The sequence below is a fragment of the Triturus cristatus genome, chromosome 2_2 (assembly GCF_964204655.1).
Source record: "Triturus cristatus chromosome 2_2, aTriCri1.1, whole genome shotgun sequence".
In the NCBI taxonomy this organism is placed as follows: Eukaryota; Metazoa; Chordata; class Amphibia; order Caudata; family Salamandridae; genus Triturus; species Triturus cristatus.
In genome coordinates, this window is record NC_140582.1 from 1,033,782,329 (window position 1) to 1,033,799,398 (window position 17,070).

Sequence of the window (17,070 nt, forward strand, 5' to 3'; positions counted from 1 at the left end):
GGAATGACATGGAGCACAATGCTTGGAAAGAGGTGGAATACCGGACTCACACTGAGATGCTGGGTACACCTGACTGGGCCTGTGTGAGAACAAGGTCCGCGACTACCCGGAGAGGGAGTTCGTTCAGGCTGGAGCCTGGAACAAAGGCCCAGCCAGCTGCCGATCAAGGGAAGAACCGAGGACAGGAGGAGCCTGCCTCGGCGTCCGCACCCCGTAGGACGGATAGGCCACCGGAGGTGGTGGACCAGGAGTCTGCGGTGGGGGATGTCACCAAACTGGAGGACCTCCCCATCCCAGCCGAGTGGCACGTGGAGGGAGGCCCGACCAGGGAGGAATTCTGCAAGGGCCAGAGGGAGTGCCCTACCCTTGAGGGACTGAGGCCACAGGCCGAAGCCCAGGCAGCAGGGAACGTTGAAGGGAACTACAGTGTTTACTGGGAGGATGGCCTCCTCTACAGTAAACCCAAGGCACCCCTACATGGATCGTCACGAGCCTTGGTAGTCCCTCAACGTTATCGAGCCTTCCTTCTGGAGTTGGCTCACGAGATCCCATTGGCAGGACACCTGGGGCAAGACAAGACCTTCGCCCGTCTTGTCCCACACTTTTATTGGCCTCAGATGAAAGTGTCGTCCGACACCTACTGCCGGACATGTGTGTCTTGCCAAGCCAGTGGGAAAACAGGGGTGAAGCTGAAAGCTCCCCTGGAACCACTTCCTGTCGTTAGCACCCCCTTTGAAAGGGTGGGCATCGACATTGTGGGTCCATTAGATCCGCCTACTACAGCTGGTCACAGGTTTATCCTGGTTTTGGTGGATCATGCCACACGGTACCCAGAGGCAATACCTCTAAGGACCATTACAGCACCTGTTGTGGCTAGGGTCCTAATGGGAATCTTTACCCGAGTGGGTTTTCCCAAGGAAGTTGTGTCCGACAGGGGGACCAACTTCATGTCAGCATACATGCGGGCCATGTGGAAGGAGTGTGGAGTGACCTACCGGTTTACCACTCCTTACCATCCCCAGACCAATGGTCTGGTGGAAAGGTTCAATAAAACCTTGAAAGGCATGATCAGAAGTCTGCCTGAAAGCCTGCGGAGGAAATGGGACGTCCTCCTACCCTGTCTATTGTTTTCTTACAGGGAAGTGCCACAGAAGGGAGTGGGCTTCAGCCCCTTCGAGCTTTTGTACGGGCACCCTGTGCGTGGACCTCTCAGCCTGGTGAGAGACGGATGGGAAAGAACTCCCAGAAAGCTTCCCCAGGATGTGGTGAGCTACATGCTGGCCTTCCGGAGCCAAATGGCTAAGTTGTGGAAGCAAGCTTCTGACAACTTGGAGGCCAGCCAAGCAGTAATGAAGGCGTGGTATGACCACAACGCTCACCCGGTGGAGTTGGAGCCTGGCCAGAAGGTGTGGGTGATCGAACCAGGAGAGCTTAGCGCCCTCCAGGATCGCTGGTCAGGACCCTTTGAGGTATTGGAGAAGAAGGGTAAGGCTACCTACTTGATGGATCTTAAGACCCCTCGTCAGCCCCTACGGGTGCTGCATGCCAACCGCCTCAAACCCCACCACGAGAGGCCCGAAGTCATTTTGATGATGGTGACTGACGGAGCAGAGGATGCGGAAAGCGAGCCTCTCCCCGATTTATTTGCGTCTCAAGAGAAGGATGGGTCGGTGGAGGGAGTGATTCTCTCCCCATCTCTAACTCCTGAACAGCAGGAGGACTGCCGCCAGGTCCTGGGACAGTACTCTTCGTTGTTCTCCCTTGTTCTGGATAGGACTCACCTGTGCGCCCATGACGTGGACACAGGAGACAGCCCACCTGTGAAGTCCAAGATCTACCGGATGTCAGACAAGGTGAAGGCCAGCATTAACAGTGAAGTCACTAAGATGCTGGAGCTAGGAGTGATCGAACCTTCCAGCAGCCCCTGGTCCAGTCCGGTGGTGTTAGTACCAAAAGCTGCACCACCGGGTGGCCAACCGGAACTGAGGTTCTGTGTGGACTACCGGGGACTGAATTCAGTAACCAAAACTGATGCTCATCCGAACCCAAGGGCGGATGAATTGATTGACCGGCTGGGAGCTGCCCAATATCTAAGTACCTTTGACCTTACTTCTGGGTACTGGCAGATCTCTTTGACTGATGGAGCTAGGGAAAGGTCAGCCTTCTCCACGCCCAATGGCCACTACCAGTTCTGTGTGATGCCCTTTGGGCTCAAGAACGCACCTGCCACGTTTCAGCGTCTGGTGAACCAGATCCTCACTGGAATGGAGAGTTTTTCTGCTGCTTATCTGGATGACATAGCCGTCTTCAGTAACAGCTGGGAGGATCACTTGCGTCACCTGCAAGCTGTTCTCCAGGCCCTGAGACAAGCTGGATTGACGATCAAGGCCAGCAAGTGCCAGATCGGGCAGGGGTCGGTAGTGTACCTTGGACACTTGGTGGGTAGGGGAGCGGTGCAACCCCTCCAGGCGAAGATCGAGGCCATCATGGCCTGGGAACCCCCCAAGACTCAGACTGAGGTCCGAGCATTTTTGGGCCTCACCGGATACTACCGCCGCTTCGTGAAGGGATACGGTACCATCGTGGCCCCCCTCACGGAGCTTACGTCCAAGAAGCAACCTCGACGGGAAGTCTGGACGGAGGCTTGTCAGCAGGCCTTCGTAAAGCTGAAGCAAGCCATGTGCGAGGCCCCGGTCTTAAGGGCCCCAGATTTTTCCAAGGAGTTCATTGTCCAGACGGATGCATCAGAACATGGCATTGGGGCAGTATTATCGCAACTCAATGAAGAGGGTCTGGATCAACCCGTGGTCTTCCTATCCCGGAGACTACTTCCCAGGGAACAGAAGTGGAGTGCAATAGAGCGTGAAGCCTTTGCAGTGGTATGGGCTCTGAAGAATTTGCGGCCATACCTGTTTGGCTCGCACTTCCTAGTTCAGACCGACCACAGACCCCTTCGTTGGCTGATGCAGATGAAGGGGGAGAATCCCAAGTTGTTGAGGTGGTCTATCTCCCTTCAGGGAATGGACTTTCAGGTGGAACATCGGCCTGGAGTGGACCACGCCAATGCAGACGGTCTCTCAAGGTATTTCCGCCTTAGTGATGAGAACTCCCAAGGGGTTGGGTAGCTCTCCCCACTTTCAGCTGGGGGGACGCGTGTTAGACCTGTCAGCCCTTTGGGTGGTCCCTCCTCATCATTATTTATTTTGTCCCACTTTTGCCTCAAACCCTGTTAGAATTTTTCCTTTTTGGGAACCACCAGACTTTTTAGTATTGATGCAGATTCAGGGAGCCATTTTATCTACCCCTGGAACTTCTGTCTGAGGGCCTGGAGCACAAAATGGTGGCCACCCATTGTCACCTGTGACATCACTGGAACCTACTAGAACCTTCTGCAACATTCTGGAACCCTGTGACAGTTGGAGGCGGTTTAGAATGTTGGGAAGCTAAGTCAGAGTTGACAGTTGGAGTGGGCAGTTGGCACCTGACTGGTGAAGAGAGTGCAGCAGAAACCTGAAGGAGGAAGGAGTGAGGCAGCAGGGGTGGAAACTTGTGCCTGGAGTGGGGTCCCTAAACCCACCCTTGATACTAGTCCCTACTGACTGAGCCCAGCCTGGAGCCCTGTGTGGGAGAAAGCAAGAGAAACCATCTTAAGGACCTGGACAGCAGGAACAGGCCTTAAAAGTAAAGAACAGCAAGTTCCTGACCTGGTTACTGGTAACTTCTTGAAGTCCGACGTCGAGAAGCCTGGAGACCTGGAGCCCGAGGTGGAGAAGCGGCGCTGACTGGAAAGCAGACGTCGTACCCGGAGCCGCCAGAGGTCGAGAGAGGGCGCCGATGGAGGTCGTGGAGAGTACCAGAGGTCGAGGAGGAAGTCACCCGAGGTCGAGTGTGCGGCGTCGACGGGGGAGTGAAGTCCGCCCTCCGGAGTCGCTGGAGACCGAGGTGAAGCGTGCCGGAGGTCGGGAGTGGAGGTTGCACTCCGGAGTCGCCGGAACCCGAGGAAAGGAGCACCGGAGGTCGGGAGTGGAGATCGCACTCCGGAGCCGCCCGAAGTCGACATCGAGCCAAGATTGCCCGACGTCATCGAACCGGAGGTCGACATCGAGCCGAGGCCGCTGACATGAGCCGCCCGAAGTCGACATCGAGCCAAGACTGCCCTACGTCATCGAACCGGAGGTCGACATCGAGCCGAGGCCGCCGACATCGAACCGGAGCCGCCCGAAGTCGACATCAAGCCAAGACTGCCCGACGTCATCGAACCGGAGGTCGACATCGAGCCGAGGCCGCCGACATCGAACCGGAACCGCCTACCGGCGTCGTCAAGAACTGTCATTGCCCCGAGGCCGCCGACATCGAACCGGAGCCACCTCACGGCGTCGACACGACTCCAGCGGCATCGGAGCTTCATAAAAAGGGCAGTAAGTGGAATAGAGGGCGCCTAAGGCCCTGTGGAGCCCTAAGAGACCATCCTAGGGGCTAGAGAGGTGCTGGAACCAGCTTGATAGTGCCAGGGGTGAGCTGAGACTAATACAGAGGGGTTGTGTAGTGTGGGAGAGCCAGATCTCTAGATTCCCCCTTGATCTACCTCAGTTTAGGCCTCAGCCTTGTCCAAGCCAGGTAGTACACCCCGCAGGTCATCCAAAACTCTACAAGCTGGGATTGGGCCAAATCATCCCATAGTACCTCAGGAATGTGAACTGATTTTCAAGTGTCACTGTTGGCTTTTATTATTTATTGAGAGCACTGTATTTATTGTATTCATCCTATTTATTGCCTCACAGTATTTATTGTTTCACAGTATTTATTGTCGCACAGTATTTATTGTCTCGCAGTATTTATTGCCCCATAATATTTAATTGCCTTTTATGTAATGCACTTATATTTATGCCTTGATTATTTATGATCTACCTTATTTATTGAATCGTTGAAGTATTATTTATCTGACTTACCCTTCCACAGGAAAAGCCTTGTGTACTGTGATTGTATTATTATTTATTTAATCAGCAACTAAGAGAAAAGAAGATAAAGAGATATATTTTCAGTATAATTTTTAAGGTGTAGTGTCGTTTTTGGAACGGATGCACGCATGGTTATTGTGTGGGTATGACGTATGCTTAGCACGGTGCCTGACCCCTGACCACTCGAGCCAAGCTACCACAGTGTATGTCTGGGAGAACACCACCACCCTTCCGGTGTGGGAGTGTTTTTCTAACACATCCACATACTGTATGACTCTTTCGAGGCAGGTGCTATTCACAAGAACTTCTACTACTATCCTGTGGCTAATATATGGTGACGTTCTTAGACCCGTGGAAGCACATTGCAGACAGACAGATTACCACAGAAGTGGAAGGTGGTATATTGTGGCATAGGGCTGATCTTTTCAATGAAGTCTAGAACTCTATTTAGTTCCTAATAATATATACACAAGTGGCAATCTTGCTATCCATTGGAGTTTGTCTCTTTTGCTATTGGACAGTAGATGGCATATAACTTCACTGCAGAGGTGTGAGCGCAATCACATTGTACTGCAGTAGCTCTTTATTTACTGTTCTAATGCTTACTATGCTTTATATAGTTAATGGGTACACCTGTTTTTAAACTTGATTTCTCATTGTCTTAATCTTTGTCTGTACTTTGATCCTGCATACTTCAATTTTGTTTGCACTCATAATAGGGCTGTATGTCATAAAGATGCTTAAGAATCGCTGACCTGTAGTGGATTTAGGAGTGGGTTGGGTGGATGCAATATTTTTTTTCTGATGTTACGGTGGCAAAGTGAATTGGTCTGGTTGTGTACCACCTGGCCACTGCTATGGCATCATATTGCACATATTTACAACAAGATTGTGATGTCTCATATCTTTTTCTCTTCACACATTTTGTGTCCTCCCTGTCACCACTTTTGTATGAAATTGTAATTTGGTTCCCAATAGAACTGTTATGGGTTTAATGGTTGATTCATGTGGTGCCCATATATGCCATGCAATACCATGGTGTAAATTATTGGTTGTTGTACATGATCATGTGTTACCATTGTTTTTGCTGGACCAATATCTAGTATTGATAAACTGTTGGGTGAGGATCACTGTCTTGGTATATATCATACCTCTACAGCAGAAAGAGTCCCAGAGAAGCTCAAGCGAAGACACTATGAAAGAGGGGAAAAAGCAAGCTGAATGCTAGCCTTTCAATTAAACCAGAGAGAAGCCAAATTGCCAATTAAAGCTATTTGTGATGACACAGGAAAACATGTCACACATCTTGGAAACATGTCAGAGGCATTTGTCCTTTTATATTATTTATTCTGTTAGGAAGGCTGTGGATTTTGGCCCCTCTGTACAAGGTCATGCCCAAACATTTTGTCTTCACCCCTCCTCTTTTCTGAATGTCATTTTTGTTGGTACCAGGAGTCTGTGCACTTTACAACTGCCAACCAGTCCTAAAGTGCTGATGCTCTCTACTTTAAACATGGTAAAATTGGCTTACACCCTATTGGCACATTGAATTTGTTTATCTATTTACTTTTAAGTCTCTAGTAAAGTAGCGTAAAAGTACTCATGACATGTAATTCAAATTCTACTTGTGGCCTGCAGCACTTTTTCTGCTACAGATTAAAATAATCCTTTAAAACATGTCTCAGGCCTGCCATTGCAGCCTGTAGTGCACTTTTAAACTGTCTATTCAACCAGGCCTAAACCTTTGTTTTTAATACATATAATTCATCCCTAAGATAGGCTCTAAACAGCCCACAGAGTTGAGTGCATTGTATTAAAAAAATTGTAGGAAATGTGTTTTTAAGTTTTACATGTCCTGGTAGTGGAAAACCCCTAAATTCCCTTTATCACTACTATAAGGCCTACATCTTGCATAGGATGACATTGGTTTACCTAATCACACTTAGTAAGTGCTAACATTTGATTGGGAACAGGTAGAAATGTCATGTTTGGTCTCAAATGAATTGTAATGTAAAATCCTCTTTAATGGTAAAGTCGGATTTTAATTGGGAAGCTGATACATAATCATGTATCAGTTCCAGGATGCACAACAAACAATTCTGATGACAAAATCATAGTGGACTAGAGTTCATCCATTTTAAACCATTTTCTTTAATTGATCCTTGTATTGTGTTATGCAAGAATAAGTAATTCCGATTTTCAAGTGGTTTTACAATGCCTGTCAAGGCCTTTTTTACAGCATGTCAAAATTATCCATTCATTAAATGACGTGAATTCTGTGACCCCATGCATTTCTTCAGGGGTTACTATTAAATTGAAAGAAAACAACACATCATGAACGCTATGAATAATTGTCACCTCATGTCTATAAACATATAAGCCAATTTTAGGGTTTATCCCTATGGTGCTCATGATGGAATGGTCCCGTCATGAGCACCAGTGCTCCTGTGCTCATGACGGAACCATTCTGTCAGGTGCACAAAATCCCCCTGCTGCAGCCAGCAGAGGGATTTCCTTTTTTCCCCCCCAGGAGGTGGGGAAGAGCATCCCCAACCTCTTGAGTTTTTTTTTTCTTTAAATGTAATGACGATCCTGAGCATGGCGTGCTGACATCATTACATTGGAAATTAAACTGGGGGGCGTGGCCAGCAGCCGAGCTCAATGGCCGCAAGTTAGAGAAGCTCCGGGGAGAGACCCAGGATCCCTGATACATCCGAGCAGTAATCCGTTCATTTATTGTGCCTCAGAGACTCCACTACCAAGCGCCACGCTGGGAGCACCGATTGTGCCGCTCCGTGTCTGGCGGAGGCGCGATTGGCACTGAGGGAGAAGCAAGGCGAAGTGCGGCCTGGCGGCCCGTTGGAAGCCGGGGAGTGGCGTGGGCAGCGAGCAGCCGGAAGTGCCGGTATCTCCGGAGGCGGCGGAAGGTGCGGTGAGCGGCAGCATTGCTGGTGACTGCTGCGGTGGGATCGCGGCCCGCATCGGAGCCCGGTGGGTGAACCCATGCCCCCCCCCCATGAGCGAAGTGCTGGCGGTACCGGGCATCAGGACGCGCCTGGGGAATGGAGGTGGCGGTGAGACGCACATTACGACCCAGCCTGCACTGACACGTGCATTTGAGCGGAGAGGGGCGGGAGAGCTCCATTCCACTTGCTCCGGGGGCTGCTGGAGCAGGTGATGGTCCGAGGGGATTCATCTACGGCGCTGAAGGTTTATGGCCTGTGGGGGCTACTGACACTGGCTCTGCACACATTGGGTCTGTGGTAACGCTGTACGTGGCTGGAGAGGGGGGCAGATAGAGGCACCGGGGGCTGCATAGCTGGGCTGGAGAAACCCCGGCTTCAAAGGAGTGACTGGTGGGCGCACTGACCCTACAACCCAACCTGCAAGGGAGTGCGGCAAGGCTCACAGCACCGCTTCCTTCGACGGCGGAGTCTACGGCTGGCGCGCCGGGTTGCTGTCGGAGGACCAAACAAGTCTGGGTGGTGTAGTGCCCCTGATGCCACAAAGTTTTTTTTTCTACCGACCCGGTTGGATGGACATAGGGCCCCACCTGCACAGGGAAGACAGCACGGTGGGAAAACCGACGGGCCGCACAAGGAGGGCGCTCCTGTGGCAGGCGGCAGCGACTAACAGTCGGGGCTGCGTCACTGTGGCGGAGATGGGGGGCAGGGGCCCACGCATGCACTCGCAGGCCAAACTTGACAAATACGCATATAATAAGAGTGCTCCTGTGGGGCCTGCTCACGGGAACAGCCCTCATGCAGACCCCGAGAAGTCAGGGGCGACGAAAGTGACGCTGGATGATATTATGGTGGCCCTTACTAATGTACAATCGACGGTGGGCACTATCTAAACTGATGTCTCCTTCCTGAGAGCGGACTTCCAGAAAATGACCGCCAGAGTCACCGAGGTGGAACAGCTGACGAAATCTCTGTCGCAAGACACCGCCGCTCTACTCAATAGGGTCACCCATCTGGAGGCAGAAAATCGGAGTATGGCAGAGAAGTTGGACGACCAGGAAGGGCGCGCGCGACGTAACAACATACGAATTATGGGCGTTCCTGAAAGCAAAGGTCATCCAGCTATGGATCTTTATGTTGAAGAGCTCATAAAAGCCAAACTATAGCCCATAGGACTCTCACATTTCTTCTCTGTGGAGAGAGCGCACAGAGTGCCAGTGGGCAGACCCAAACCCGGAGCTCCCCCCAGGCCGATCTTGGCCCGCATTTTCAACTTTTGCAACAGAGACGTAATACTTCAAACAGTGAGGGTAGTCCCTCCACTACGAGTTCAGAACGCGGTGGTGTCCTTCTTTCCAGACTATACGGCGGTGGTGTCAAAACGACGCCGGAGTTTCCTTGAAGTAAAGAAAGAACTGAGGCGCAGGGAACTATCATACTCCATGCTGTTTCCAGCAAAACTGCGAGTGGTGGCGGATGGTAAAACCTGTTTTTTCGACTCCCCAGAGGAGGCCCACGACTGGCTCGAGGGATGGCGACGAGCGGAAGGGTCCCGGCGGAAAGAGAGGCGGCTGCGACGCCCTGGGGACGCCGAGGGCTCCGTGGAACGTAGCCCGGGACGGGTGGAGACCGGTGAGGAGGCCAGTGCGCACTGGACTGAAGAGGAGGGTTGAGAGACAGCGGCGTACGCCGATTAAGAGAAGCATTGTCGGGGCATGGGTGACATGACCTAGCCATAAGTACGAGGGGAACTGAGTTCCTGACCGCAATATAGAGGATGTACTCACCCTCCCGCTCGGAGGGGCTGGGCTCGGACCCAACGTGCTGGGCCTAATCAAGGGGCTGTGGCATACTACGACTACCAGACTGTCTCTGAGGAGGGGATGAACTGCAGTATCTCACGGACTTCTCTTCTCCCCCACACGCAAGTACTGTTGAAGGGGTTGAAGCACTCTGCTATGTTGGGGTGGCGGATAGTTGGGGATCCGTCTGGCAGGGAGGCAGGGAGGCAGGGAGGCAGGGAGGGGGGTGGGTATGAAGGGAAGTTTACTGTTTTTAATCATGATTGGTTTCTACCTTATTTTGCTGACTATTGTAGCTGACAAACTTGTGCGAGCACAGATACAAGGAAATTAGATTTATATCTGCCCTTTCCTGGGGGTGAGATATGAGAGGCCCGTAAGACCGGGTACATTTTGAGAATATGTGAGAGTGTACCTAACACTGGACTTTGCTGCTCGTACAATTATATCTCGTTCTTTGATAAGGAATGATCCGGGGTTAGGGAGGAGGGGGGAAGGGAGGTACAGGGAACGTTGGTATTTTTTGTTTGGGAGGGGGGTAGAGTTGGGGGAGCGAGGGGTGAATATGTTCTGTTGGCTATGTTTTTTGACTGATTTTAAGGAAGTTTTCCGGCGGATGGTACTTTTCCACGACATCAGGCAGCTGCAGTATAGGGATATCTCCGTGATCTCACATACCCCTAACATCAGGTATGACAGCCCAAACTCAGACTACCCCTAAACCTGACGTGCTCCCTGTGACACCGGTGAAACCATTGTCTCTGATTACCTGGAATGTCCATGGTCTTGGCGACAAAATAAAGAGGGGACTGGTTTTGCAATGCTTGAAACGATGCTCCCCAGCGGTGGCCCTGCTCCAGGAAACACACTTTACTGGCATCGCCTGTAGGGCAATGGACAGATGGGGGTTTACTATGGTAGCACATTCTGAATTCTCCTCAGGCTCTAAAGGCGTGGGTATCCTAGTTAAAAAACAATCACCACTGATAGTGCACCATACTAAAATGGATGACCGCGGCTGTTTTGCGGCCCTAATAGGTCAATGGGAGGGCCGATCTATAAATATAGTATCAGTATACATTCCCCCAGCGTTACACACAGTGACGCTCCCAGCTCTTAGTGACTTCCTGCTGAGTCTCCCGGAGGGGGACCTTTTGATTGGGGGGGACCTTAATGCCACTGTAGATGACACCATGGACCGCCATCCAGCGAGAGTTCCTGTATGTCCCGCCTTGGGAGCTTTCTGGAGGCGCTGGGGCTTTCCGATGTGTGGAGATGGCACCACCCCGTGACACGGCAATTCACCTTCCACTCTGGGGTGCACCGCAGTTTATCCAGAATAGACTACTTCTTGGCTCCGATGGCTTGCTTAAAACACGTTGCTAATATCGAGATAAGACCCAGGGGGATATCCGATCACTCCCCGGTGCAGATGACATACACATACCACCATACGGCTAGGCTACGTACCTATCCCATCTATCCTGGATATTTGCAGGTCCCAGAGATCAAGAAAGCTGTGTCTATGGCGACGAAACACTATTTTCAGGAGAATGTGCAGACGGTAGACTCCCCAACAATTCTGTGGGAGGCATATAAGACTGTCCTTAGGGGACAGGCCATAGTTTCGATCGCTGGGCACACACGGGAAAAGCAGTGGGAACTGCATGATATGGAGTTGGAGCTGCATGACGCTGAGGCCCAACACACCAGCGACCCAACGCCAGATACAGCCCAGAAGCTGCATCTTAAGCAGCAACAATATAGGGGATACCTTGAGGGTGTAACCCGATCGCGTCTAACGGCCACGCAACATAAGATATACGAAACCGGAGATAAAGCCGGAAAACTTCTGGCGTGCCTGGATGGCAGGGAGCGGGGTAGTAAATGGATAGCGAGAATCCGCACGAGGGAGGGACAACTCACAACGGATCCACGCATAATAGTGAACACCCTGGCGCACCATTTTCAGCAGATGTATGAATCGTCGTCGGCGATGACACCAGAGGTGGCACTGTCATATATACAGGATATACCGATGCCTAGGCTTACTCCGGAGGCAGCCCTTACGTTAGAGAAGGACCTCACGGTAGAGGAGATACAGCTGGCGATTGGGTCATTGCAATCCGGCAAAGCAACGGGACCAAATGGCATTCTACTTGAGCTTTATAAAAAGGTAGCGGGGACCATAACCCCGCATTTGCTACAGATGTACACCGACTGTTTTACGAAGGGCGAGCTACCACTGGACCAGCGAACTGCCACGATAGTGGCAATACCTAAACCAGGCAACCCTGCCGATGATTGCACCTCATATCGTCCGATATCGTTAATTAACGCAGAGGCAAAAATTTGGTCAAAACTATTGGCAATGAGGCTAACGCTGCACCTGGCAACCCTGGTTCACCCGGATCAGTCTGGATTCATGCCAGGTAGGAGTACAGCATTGAACTTGCGGCGCCTTCACGGAGTAATGGCCCGTATTCCATATCTACAGGAACCGGCGGTTGTGCTCTCCCCGGACGCCAGAATGGCGTTCGACATGGTCGAGTGGCCCTTTTTGTTTGCAGTTCTTCGCCACATGGGCTTGGCCCTATATTCTGTGCGTGGGTCCGCCTTCTATACACCAAGCCAGTGGCGCATGTTACAGCTAATGGGCACATCTCTACTGACTTTCCTTTAACGAGGGGCATGCGATAGGGCTGCCCCCTGTCCCCGCTGCTCTTCGCCCTGGTATTTGAGCCATTGGCGGCATGGATTAGGTGGGAGCCAACGATCAGAGGTCTCAGATGGACGGACGGGTGGGAGGACCGCATTTCTCTGTATGCGGACAACATCTTATTATATATGGCCTCCCCCAGGCGTTCCATAATGGTTCTCCTCAATATATGCGAGCTCTTCGGACGGGTGTCTGGGTACACCATTAATTTGTCCAAGTCCATCTTATATGTATTGCGCTGCCCCCGGCCACAGCTGCCTCCAGGCTGCACGCTTAAGATTACGGTCGCCGCGTTTAAATATCTTGGTATCTATGTCACGGCTGACGCTGATGACTTCTTTAAAAGAAACCTGATGCCCCCACTGGAGCGCCTAAAACGGGACGTGGCACACTGGGGGTTGTTGCCGCTGACTCTTCTGGGGAGAGCAGCGCTTTTTAAAATGATGGCCCTTCCTCGATTCCTATATGTGCTGGAAAACGCCCCGTTCCCGGTACATCCCAGTTACTTCAAAGCAATTGCGGCCCAGGTCTCCAACTTAATGTGGGGAAACAAAACAGCACGCATAGCGCAGGCTAAGCTAGTACGGGGGTGGTATGATGGGGGGATAGCGCTCCCAAATATACAACTATACTACTGGGCGGCACAATTGAAGGTGATTAATCAGTGGGTACATTTAACACACGCGGATCCTGCATTTAAGGCTGACAGATTCCTACTAGGAACAAGAGGTTTGCTGTCCTCCTCTATAATAAGAAGCACACCCGTACACTAATAGGGCCCACGAAACATACAGTTGCCATATGGCATGAAGCACAGACAAAACTGGGCTGGCATGGGGTCAAAACCCAACTCACTCCTCTGTGGGACATGGGGAAACTGGGACGGCTTAGAAATAGTAAGGGCTTTGATCAGTGGGATGCCATTGGCATATCCACAGTGGGGGACATGTGGCATAAGGGGGAAGTGGTCACCTTCGAGCGCCTCCAGCAACAGTACGAATTGGCACCCACTGAACTCTACCGATACACACAGATAAAACACGCACTAACGACGGCCCTGCCGCCCGGTACTGCGGTCTCGGAGGCTTCCCCTATGGAGGATAGGTTGTTGACAGACTATATGCATAAGCGGGCTACGTCATTTACTTACCGCAAGTTAGTTAACAACCTACCGGACCCCCACGATGCCTCTCAGGGACTGATGGATCCGCGATGTGGGTGATCTGGATGACACAGCGTGGCAGGAGGCGCTGTCCTCCCCGAGGGAAGTGGGTATACCCTCGAGACTTAAATTGGTGCAGCTCAAAATCTTGCATCGAACCTACTATACCAGATGCATAATGTTTAGGATGGGTAGAGCCTCGCACCCATACTGCCTTAGGCGATGTGGGGAGGAGGGCGCCTTTTATCATACCATATGGCAATGCCCGAAGATTATGGTCTACTGGGTGAAATTGATGAGGACGATTTCGCAGGTAGCGGGTGTGTCCCTCTTGCCAGAGCCCAGGAGTTGTTTGCTAAATGTTTGGGAACCAAATGACTTAACACAGTTGGCGCAAGACTGGGCGACATTTGGGGTTATGATGGCTAAGCGCAACACAGCGCAGAAATGGGGGGCGGAGGAGGTGCCGTCGCTTAGCGCATGGTGCAACGATATGGACACGGCCATGATTGCAGAGAGGACAGTGTTTGCCAACCGTGGCTGCCCTAAAAAATGGAACAAGCTGTGGGGGGGATGGAACAAATATAGGGGTAACTTCTGCGATCCTCTACAAGAACAAGCGGATGAGAGCCTTGATGAGGACTGCTAAGGAGGGTGGAGGATGGTCGAGAGGTATTATGGGGTGTGAATATGATGTATTGTGCTTTCTCGCAGCGAAAGGTTGGAATTATGTACTGCTGCTGACTGTTATGTATAACCAACGCACGGAAAACCTCTGCTTTATTGTTGTTATCTTTGACAAAATAAAAAAGAATTTTAAATTGGCAAAAAAATTAAACTGAAAATTTGTTTCATTTTTATTGTTTCAGTGCTCCTGGGCCTATCTCAGCCCAAGCACCAAATTACATGAAAGAGGTGTCGTTGCAAAGGTTCTGAATGCCCCCTTTCCAATGGTACCCTTCTCTAGTGGGTCCCTGCTTGGGGATTGCCACAGGAAAGCGATCCCCAAGCAGGGATCTACCCACTAGGTGCCAGGGAGTGGGAGCGGCCCCTTGAAACCAGGGATTCTTTTTTTAAATCAGTGGTGGGGGCTGCCCAGAATGGGCATGCCAATGCCCCCATCCTTCCCTCTCAAAAAGGCAAAAGTCATTCTGCCCCAGCAGGAGGCATATTAGGGCAATGGCCCCTGTTATGCCCTCGCGGTGGGGATAGAAAGCCCACTAGACACAGGGATTCGTTTTTTTTTATTTATACCTAGGGTGGAGGCTTCCCAGAATAGGCCTGCCAATCTCCGCACCCCTAAAAAAACTGCCACAGTCTTTCTGCCCCCCTGGGAGGCAGATGGAGGCGATAGCCTCTTATCTACCCCCCTCCCCCAGAGGGGCAGAAAGGCCAGTAGGCACCAGGGTGTTTTTTCTCCCAAAAAAATGCCACATTGTTTCTGCAGCCCCAGGAGGCAGATGGGGACACTAGCCCATGATCTGCCGCCTGGGGAGGCAGAAAGCCCACTAGGCACCAGGGATTATTCCTATTTTTTCATACGCAGGGGTGTGGGCTGTCCAGAATGGGCCTGCCAGTGCCCCATCCCAAAAAACTGTCAAAGTCTTTATGCCCCCCCAGGGAGGCAGATGGGGGCAATAGCCCCTTATCTGCCTCCTGGGAGGGGCAGAAAGCCCACTAGGCATCAGGGACTTTGTTTTTTAAAGTTAAGGGGTGGGGTCTGTCCAGAATGGGTATGCCAATGCCCCTACCTTCCCTAAAAAACACCACAGTCGTTTACCAAATTAGTTGCTATATACCCAGTACAGAATGAAAAACCATTGCAAGATGCAGCTTAGGTATTGGCTCTGGGTTACTCAGGTTCTTGGAAATTCTACAAGTCCTATATATCCCCACAACCAGTTCTGGAATCTGCTCAGATCCACAAATTTCCACCCACCCAGCATTCCACCAAGTCTCCTGATTAAAATGGTGCCTCAATTGTGTGGGTAGGCCTAGTACCCACAACAGGAAACAGCCCAAAGTTCAACGTGGACGCATCACATTTTTCCAATGAAAACTGACCGGTTTTTGCAATGTGCCTAGCTGCGGATTTTGGACATCCAGGGAAATCCAGAATGGGGCGACTTGTGTGGCTCTCACCAGGTTCTTTTACCCGGAATCCCTTGCAAATCTCAAACTTTGTAAAAGAAAAACACATTTTCCTTACATTTCTCTGATGGAAAGGTCTGGAATCTGCGCAGATCCACAAAATTCCACCCACCCAGAATTCCACAAAGTCTCCTGATTAAAATGGTACCTCACTTTTGTGGGTAGGCCTAGTACCCATAACAGGAAACGGGCCAAAGTTCAACGTAAACACATTACATTTTTCTAGCGAAAACTGACCGTTTTTTGCAATGTGCCTAGCTGCGGATTTTGGACCCTAGCGCTGCGGGCACATAAAGAAACCTAGCAAATCTATACATTTTTTAAAACTATACCCCCAGGGGAATTCTGGATGTTGTGATTTGTGTGGCTCTCACCAGGTTCTGTTACTCAGAATCCCTTCCAAACCTCAAATATTGTTAGAAGAAAAACACATTTTCCTCACATTTCTGTGAGGGAAAGGTCTGGAATCTGCTTGGATCCACAAACTTCCACACACCCAGCATTCCCCAAAGGTCCCTGATAAAAATGGTACCTCACTTCTGTGGGTAGGCCTAGTTCCCGCGACAGGAAACAGCCCAAAACACAACATGGACACATCACATCCTATGTACCTAGCTGTGGATTGTGGACCCTAGCTCTGCCGGCACCTAAGGAAACTTTGCAAACCTATATATTTTTGAAAACTGGACCTCCATGGAAACACAGGACTGTGTGGCTCTCACCAGGTTCTGTTACCCCATTTTTATCGCAAGACTTCGAGGAACACGGTGCCTGAAAGTTTTTGGGTCCCCTTAGATTCTAGAACGTTCCCTCACAGAAATGGGAGGAATTTTTTTATTTTTTTTACAAAGTTTGAGGTTTACAAGGGATTTTGGGTAACAGAACCTAGTGACAGCCACACAAGTCACCCCATCCTGGATTTCCCTGGATGTCTAGTTTTCAAAACTGTATAGGTTTGCTAGGTTTCCTTAACTGCCGGCTGAGCTAAGGTTCAAAATACCCAGCTAGGCACATTGCGAAAAAAGGGTCTGTTTTCACCAGAAAATGTGATGTGTCCATGTTGCGTTTTGGGCCATTTCCTGTTGCGGTCCCTACCCACACAAACGAGGTACCATTTTTATTGAGAGACTTTGGTGAATGCTGGGTGGGTGTAAGTCTGTACCTCCTCGCAGATTCTAGAACTTTCCATCACAGAAATGTGAGGAAAATGTAGTTTTTTTTTTTACAACGTTTGAGGTTTGAAAAAGTATTCTCGGTAACAGAACCTAGTGAGTGCCACAAAAGTCACCTGATCCTGGATTTCCCCAGGTGTCTA